Source organism: Chrysemys picta, chromosome 7 (assembly GCF_011386835.1).
Source record: "Chrysemys picta bellii isolate R12L10 chromosome 7, ASM1138683v2, whole genome shotgun sequence".
Lineage (NCBI taxonomy): Eukaryota > Metazoa > Chordata > Testudines > Emydidae > Chrysemys > Chrysemys picta.
In genome coordinates, this window is record NC_088797.1 from 113,438,621 (window position 1) to 113,445,101 (window position 6,481).

A 6,481-nucleotide genomic window follows, 5' to 3' on the forward strand; every position below is an offset into this window, starting at 1 on the left:
ACTCTTATTTGATCTGAAAATATAATAGTCAAAAAATAAAAGGTAAGGGTTTTTTGTGTTTGAGAAATCACTGGTTTATATTCATCTCAACAGTGCTCTCTGCATGTAATATTTTTCACTTTTAAAATAACTAATTAGTTTTATTTTAGACCAGTAATAATGTAATTAATTATTTAGGAAGTATGCAGAACATTTCCTTTAACTTACTCGTGTGATGAATTAAAAATGATCACATTTAAAGTACTTTGGTGTTCCTAAAGCCTTCGTTTATTAGTGTCTGTAAATTAGCAGAATTAAACTCTGTTCAAAAAGATGTTAAAGATTTAATTAACAGAGTGAAAAAATATGAAAAGCTTAATACTGCAAGATTGTATGTATTCAGATCTCTATCATCTTAAGCAGGTAATTGCACCTTTTTTTCCATGGGGGGGAAAAAACCTCCTAAAAGACTGGTGTGAGTCATAGGCATTTTACATGACAGACTTTCTTTTCCAGTGTTGTTCCCAGGATATGAGAGAGACAAGTCATGAGAGGTAATATCTTTTATTGGGCCAACTTCTGTTGGTGGAAGAGGCAAGCATTTGAGCTTCACAGAGCTCTTAAAGTCTTCTGTGAAGCTTGAAAGCTTGTCTGTTCCATCAAAAGAAGTTGGTCCAGTAAGATACTACTTCACCCACCTTGTCTTTTTTCCCCCCTTCAATATAGCTCTGTGTTTTGGCCAAACAGGCAAAACTGCATTCTAAACTGTTGTTCATTTTCTCTTCCTCCCTTTCCCAAACAAAATCTGTGTTTTGAGCAACACTTTACTACTTATACATTTCTGAAGTCTTGTTTTCAACCACAATCAGCCTGGGGAACAGTAGCAGATATAACAGGAGGACTCTGAAGAAACACGTAGAGCAGCATTTTTATGTAGACCCTTAACCCTGCTCCTGTTAAAATGAAGTGTATATACAAAAAATGTGTGTTTTCTTTAAGGTTAGATTAGTAGGAAAAAGTGTGTTCCCCATCATTTCATCAATCACCGTAATAAAACCAACAGGACTGTTAATATCTAAACATCCCAGATCCATCTGCCCTTTGACCTTTTCAAAAGCCTGGGAAAACAGGTGACCATTACATGCCTTATTGTGATGAACTCAAGGAGTTCAATCTGTTTAGCTTAACAAAAAGAATGTTAAGGGGTGACTTGATCACAGTCTTTAAGTCCCTACACGGGGAACAAATATTTAATAATGGGCTCTTCAGTCTAGCAGAGAAAAGTATAACACAGGGGTTTCCAAACTTGGTTTACGGCTTGCCCAGGTAAGCCCCAGGCGGGCCGCGAGATGCTTTATTTAACTGAGCGTCAGCAGGCACAGCTGCTCGCAGCTCCCAGTGGCCGTGGTTTGCCATTCCCAGCCAGTGGGAGCTGCGGGAAGTGGCACGGGCCGGGCCACCTCTTCCCGCAGCTCCCATTGGCCAGAAACGGCGAACCATGACCACTGGGAGCTGCGAGCGGCCGTGCCTGCTGATGCTCAGTTAAATAAAGCGTCTTGGGGCCCGCCAGGGGCTTACCCTGAACAAGCCGTGAACAAGTTTGGGAACCCCTGGTATAAAATGATCCAAAGACTGGAAATTGAAGCCAGACAAAATCAGACTGGAAATAAGGCATAATTTTTAATTATGAGAGTAATTAACCATTGGAACAATTTATCAATGGTCATAGTAGATTCTCCATCACTAATCATTTTAAAATCAAGATGGGTGTTTTTTTCTGAAAGATATGCTACATGAATTTCTTCAGAGGAAGTTCTGTGTGGTACAGGAGGTCAGACTCGATGATCACATTGGTCCCTTCTGGCCTTGGAATCTATGAAACATACTTTGTGAAGAACAAATGAGCTCTTGTTGAACCAATGTGAATTTCAAAATTGAGGGCCCTTCACTGAAAGCATCCAACCAGCAGCTCCTTCTCAGTTACTTTAGGAGACTACCAGCTCAGATATTATCTATTGTAGTGATATCAGATGGGGAAGAGTTGGTGTCATAGCCAGAGTCCAAGTAGTATAAAGAGCTATAAATCCTTACCAACGCCTTTAATTGTACCCCAAACATATTAGCCATCAGTGCAAAGGTTGGAGCACTGGTATAATGTCTCCTGCATGATGTGCCACTATATGTGTGATTCACAAAACACTTCACTAGTTGAACTTTTTGAGTTGTCTTCTATAATCCCTCACAGAGCGTAGCAGGACTTCTGTCAAGGTTACAAAAGTGTGGCTAATGGTAGTGAGGTCTGCAGCAACAATAAAAGATCCCAATCATCTGTGCACTCAGATGAAAAGTAGTTGTTGCTCTGGCTGGCTGCTACCTGGACATCTGGAAACAGCTAGGAAAAACATGGACTGTTAAGCTTCTTAGCCACTGACCTTGTAGTAAACAGCATGAAGCGAAGAGTTCCTGACTTCTGAAACACTATGCTTCCAAGGGCTTGTCTATATAGATAATACTTCAGGGGCAACCAAAGGAACTGGTGCTAAATACCTTGAGCCTGGCCAACATGTAGGAAGCAAATTCTTCCTGCCTAATCAACTTACTTCAAGAAGTATTGAAGGACCCAGACCCCTGAAACAATTTTGCACCCTTTTCCCTACCAAAACTCCATATCCCTAAGTGGCAATAGTGACTCCAAGTCCTCTTTGCCACTCTGAGAGTCGTTTGAAAAGGTGTAGCTGCATTCCCAAGTGTGACTGTCCAGCATAAACAGCAAAGATCATTTTGAAAATGGAAATACTCTTCCACAGATAAACTAGAACAATTATTAGTGTTACAGTAAGGCCTCAGGGCACCCAGTCATGGATCATAGCCCTGTTGTGCTAATCACTGTGCAAACACATACCCAATAGCTAATCCCTGCTCCAAAGATTTTACATTGTAGGATAAGAAACCTCTCAATCATTCACCTCTTGTGGGCATCTCAACCTTAAAGATGGGATATGGTGACCCTCTACCTGTGACCCCTTTCCAACTACTTCACTTTCAATGTACTGAGATTTTGCAATTGGCTCCTCAATCACATCTCACCTTATAAGTTTTTTATCCCCTTGGAAATCATTGTCCTTCCGCCACCCATTTTCTCCCACAAAATACAACAGGCACTAGTCCAAACCCATGTATCTCATCTCCATTGTGTTCTGATGTCTAATAATTAAGAACAACATTTTGTTTCCTGATTCCACTAATAAAATGCACCCTCTTTAAAGTTGCACTATCAGCTTAAACATCATACTAATACAGGTAGCAATATTTCAAAACACTATACTCCTGCGCTCCTAAACAGTTAGTGGCTGCAGAGACAGATAAAAAAAATGCATATAGGGATGTAATAGATTTATTAGTTTCTTGCCTGCAACTATAATCTGTAACATCTTTTTCAAATTAGAAAGTGCTACTTTTTTTGGTTTGATTCTGTTGGATAAATTTCAAAGATAAATATGGTGTGTAATAAGCCTTTGCAACCTCTAATTTGTGAAGGAGTGTCTGTCCAGTTAATACTTGTTCTTTGAAGCAAGGGGTTTTGAAATAATGAAGTCTGAACTGTAATTACTGATATCTATTTCCTATTCACGTATGGTTTTTGGCATTTGATCAGAAAATTTTAATGTATTGCTTAATCTCAGAGCATTCCTCAAATTCAAATGTATTAACTTGATGGGAAGTGTACTGTCCTGAATGACCAATGCAAAATCAGAATACATTCTCACTTGAAATGACAGTACAGGTAACTCACCGGTAAATATACTGTTTTTCAGATACTGCTGCATCTGTTACTACTTAATATATTTTATACTTACATAGCACTTTATGTGCAAGATGTTCAATGCACTCACAAACAATTAAACCTCAAACACCCATGTGAAATAAGAAGTAGTTGTCTTCATTTCACAGAGGGGGAGACTGAAAAGAGGCAAACAGAGATTAAGTGATTTACGCAAGGTCAAACAGCAAGCAAGCCACAGAGCAGAGAATAGCACCTATGTCTTCAAGCTCCAAGGCTTGTACTCTAACCGATAGACTAGGCTACTGTTTATTTGGAAATTACATTGATAAAAGATTTTCAAAAACACAAATGGCATTTAGGTCATAGGGAGTTAGGAGCCAAATTGCCATCTCTGGTTTTGAAAAATTATGTTTTTGCTGAAAATGCTTTAAAAACTTGGAAATTGAAAAGAAATATTCCAAGGATGACAGGAGAAAACACAAGTCCCAGTTTCCTGCCAGATGAGGCAGACTTTATGATGCATTGAGAAGGTCAAAATTGTTACATGTTAACATTTTAGCTTGTTTTTCAACTTTCAGGTTTTATTTGCCCTGTTTTCTGGAGGCTTCCTTGAAACTGCAGAGAACTAGAGCTTTCCTAGAGTCCTAAATCTAACAGTGTTTCCCCTAGCTGTTTGTTCTGCCGTTTGAGTTAAGCAGATACTAATAGGTTTCAGAGTAGCAGCCGTGTTAGTCTGTATCCGCAAAAAGAAGAACAGGAGTACTTGTGGCACCTTAGAGACTAATAAATTTGTTAGTCTCTAAGGTGCCACAAGTACTCCTGTTCTTCTTTTTGCAGATACTAATGAAAACAAACAGCTAAATAATTAATAAAAATCCCCACCTCTGTCAGTGTCACAGGTTTTACATATATCTTCATCATGCATGTTCTCCAGTCACCTTTCTCTGGGATGTTTTTACACTTTTAACAGTGAGAAGACTCTTTGAAGAAGGCAACATCATACCAGGATGTTGGTTTAGTTCTGTATTGACTCATCATCTGCTTCTTCAGAATGTGCATTTTCCTAGGAGGTCTCCTGGCTAGGCCTGGTGTTGCTTAGCTTACAAGAATGACCAGCTCTGAGGCCAATGTAACATGACTGTACACTGAAATTACCTTTTTCTTTTCTACCCAGAAACCCCATGTTCCTTTACACCACTGCAGTACGTGCATTAGAGTGTGTACTACTGTTCTCCAACCCAACGTTAACTAACTGCCTGGATAATGTGGAAGGAGAGAAAAATTAGTGAAAATTATCAGCCTATTCATTTGAGTCTTATCAGTTCTTAAAACAAGCTGTCTTCTGTGTGATGGCAAAATATGAGGAATCTTCATTCTTCCTTTTTGGCAGTCTATTTGACACAACCTCTGCACACACAGCTTCTCTCCCCATGGTTGGAGTTGTGGGATATCTTTAATTCTGGAAGGTATTTACAATTAGAGTTTAACAGGCTTTTCATTTAGGGGACTAGCTGCTGACCCAGAGAGGAGGTGTGACCATGCTCAGCCCCAAAATGTTAGTGGACCCTCACCAGGGCAAACCACTAGCTGCTAACCCCCAACCATGTGACTCCACTTGAACTACTCAGCTGAACAAGGAAGATCCAGCTTTGAAGATTGTCCCCTTTTTTTGCTTTGGGTCATTGCAAACAAAAGTTTTTCATTTTAAGAGCTTGAGAACATTTTTGTAGTTGTTTTAGGATTTTTGTCACCTGTTGGATGATTGAGACTAACCTGAACTTTAGAAAGATTTTGGAGAACCAATAATCAGTTGCTAACTCAACATTCTTGATGCCTCTTGTGAATTGAAAACATTCCTATGGTAACCAGGACAATGAATTCACTTGAATGTAAAACTTATTCCCCTCCTATACAGCTAAATAAATTACCTTTTTCACAATGATATTCCAAGTGCGTTACCATCTCCAGAAGGGAACTAACAAACTATGGCCTGAAAACAAGTAAAGAAAAGACTGAAGTCATGTGAGTGACTTGCATGGAGCCAAGACAGATGAACATCAACATCAAGGGCCAGCTCCTAAACCAGGTTTCTATGTTTAAGGGTCTTGGGGGCTGGTTAGAAGCAAAAGGAGAAATCAACAGAGAACTGCAAGCAAGGCTGCTGAGTGGGGGAAGTCTGGCACAAAGCAGGTGCAGTGGTTTATGGTAAACAGATGTCCAGATTATTTAAGAGACAACTATACCAAACCATGTGAAGAACACTTCTGTTCCGGTCGGAGACATGGGCAACCAAAGAGAAGCAATTGAGAAGAGTTGAAGCCGTTGAAATGAGATGTTTAGGGCAGTGAGGAGATGATTTTGCTAGACCACATGTGGAATGATGTCATCAAGAGTAAGAACAAGGTCTGTGGTATCAGAGAGAAGTTGCAAGAGAGGAGCCCAAGATGGTATGGTCATGTTCAACAGATTGATGAAGGGGATTCTGTTAGGGGGGCATTTGGGACTAGAGTTTGCAGGCAAAGAACAAGAGTACAGCCAAGAAAATGATGGATAGACGCCAAATGTGAGGCTGGAGTGAGGGTGTGGATATAGAACAAGTGTTGTACCACCATGCCTAGAAAAGACTGATCTAGTGATCCAACCTAACCTAGCTGGTAAAAGGGGAAGAAGTTATCAGTGTGACGGGTTGGACCCCCCCTTTCGGGGTGCCACCAGATG